Source organism: Penaeus vannamei, chromosome 36 (assembly GCF_042767895.1).
Source record: "Penaeus vannamei isolate JL-2024 chromosome 36, ASM4276789v1, whole genome shotgun sequence".
In the NCBI taxonomy this organism is placed as follows: Eukaryota; Metazoa; Arthropoda; class Malacostraca; order Decapoda; family Penaeidae; genus Penaeus; species Penaeus vannamei.
The window spans coordinates 549,207-551,706 of NC_091584.1; positions in this window are offsets into that span (position 1 = coordinate 549,207).

Sequence of the window (2,500 nt, forward strand, 5' to 3'; positions counted from 1 at the left end):
TTTCCGCAACACGGTATCAAATCTACTTTGCTTTGTGAAGTGCGATTCTCGGCTCGGATTTTTTTCAATTCTACACTTTATTTACCTTTTAAAATCCCTGCTATGCGCGAAATCGCCCATAACCTTTAAACAAGTTCGGTTAATGGATAAGTGAGATTTATAATTTTTTAAAACATTCCAAAAACTTTTTTTTAAATAATTTCATTGTTTATTATCCAAATGATATGAAACTCGGTGGTATAGATCGTAGTATATGTATATATATAAAAAAAATCGCGAAGTTCGTTCTCGGGAGTAACGGCCCCCACAAACCATCAACCATTCAATCAATTGAAATTCATTCAATCAAAAAGAAAAATCAATCAACCAGGAGGCTTCCCTGGTGCTTCCTTGTGCGTGGCGAAGCGTGGGTTATCGCAAAAAAAAAAAAAAAAAAAAAAAAAAACAATGGGCACTCCCACGGCACCCCGAGACTGGCTCCTCCCCGACGCCCAATAGAACGGGTGCATTAACCCACAAGAGTGAAGATAGGCAGAGTGAAAACACTGATAACGAAAACAAAGAAAAAAAAAGAAAACAATCAGCCCATCAGATGCTTCGTTGCCGCGAAAAAAAGATGGACCAGTTAGATTGTTTCTTTTTATGATAAAAAGAAATCTAAGAGGCCCGTGATATCAAAGTCAATGTTACACTACAGAAATCCTAGAAATGCGACCACGATAGACTACTGTGTTGATAATGAAAACCTCTCCATTACTGCCCGGAATCCACCGCAATATATATATATTTGTGTGTGTGTGTATATATATATATATATATATATATATATATATATATATATATATATATATATATATATATATATATATATATATATATATATATATAAACATATTTCTACAGCTGTTGATAAGTTCTTCAAAAAATAAAAAATAAATAAAGACAAATATACCAAGAATATCCCTTCAATAACGACGGTCTAGAAAAAGATAAAACGGATATTTTGATCGGAATGTTCTCTATACATGAGTCGACATTAAACAAAGTGACGTCAGAAATCAGGAATCCAAGGAGGCAGAAGACAGAGGTCCTTCCCCAAATCCCGCCCGACCTCCCTTCCCCAACCCTTGGCCAATCCTCCTACCAACCTTTCCCATTCGCTGCTCCTTCCCCAACCAGAATGGCTTCTACGTCTAAGCAAGACAACTGAATCCTCCTCCACATCCTCCCTGCTGCCTGCTTTACCCGTGGCCGGAACCCTCCCTGCCTGCTGTCCGGAACCCTCCCTGCCTGCTAAGTTAATAGCTATCGCCCTAGTACAACACCCCCTGGCTAAAGTTCTCGAGAAAATCGTAGGAGACTGATTGACATCTCTAGAGACAAATGACCTGCTACCCAAGCGCATGGTTTTAGAAGGAAGCTATTAAATAAAACGGCATTATTACAGGTTATAAATAAAGTTCATGAGAGACAACAGCCAAACATTATGTGATCCTCCTAAGGTTTTCGACAGTGTCAACCACGAAATCCTTATAAGTAAACAAATAAATCACAAAATTGATACATATTGGTTTAGAAATTAAAAACCCAATAGAACCAGACAGAGTAAAAGTCAAGAGAATATGCTAGCAAAAAAAGTATGTATCGTTCGGTGTTTCACAAGGATCTACTTTAGGCCCATTCCTGTTTACAATATTCGTAAACGATCTGTCGACCATAGCCCAAAATTGTCTTCTTGTTCAGTATGCCGATAATTCATTATTTATCCATTATTTATAATGCCGCAAACAAATTTAATTGATTGATATACAAGAGACACTGGTACATGCAAAAGGATGTTTCAATATGGCCTTAAAGTAAATTTGAATAAACCAATATATCTTTATAGATTGTCGCGGAAATCGTGGAATATATAGCCAGATACACGACATTTGAGACACACTTGTAACATCTACAGAAAAGTAATGGGCACATTAATTTACTTAGGCCACATAGAAAAAAAAAATCCCCACTAAAACGAGGATCTATGTAGTATAAACACTAGATCTTCCTATTGTTCGAACATAGGGAGTTCAACAGAGTTCAGGTTCATGACACTTTAAAATTCCAAAACTTTGCTGTGAGGGTAATAATAAGTATGACCGCCTTACCCCATACATTATTAAACTAATATGGTTAAAAGTCTAAATTATCATTGACATCAGATTTCTAAACATTAGATGAAACACTATCATTGGTTTTATGTGTATCTTTTACTGTATCTATCTATCTATCTTTCTCTCTTTCTTTCTCTCTTTCTCTCTCTCTCTCTCTCTCTCTCTCTCTTTCTCTCTCTCTATATATATATATATATATATATATATATATATATATATATATATATATATATATATATATATGCATATATATATATATGTGTGTGTGTGTGTGTGTGTGGAGGTGGGTGTGTGTGTGTGTGTGTGTGTGTGTGTGTGTGTGTGTGTGTGTGTGTGTGTGTGTG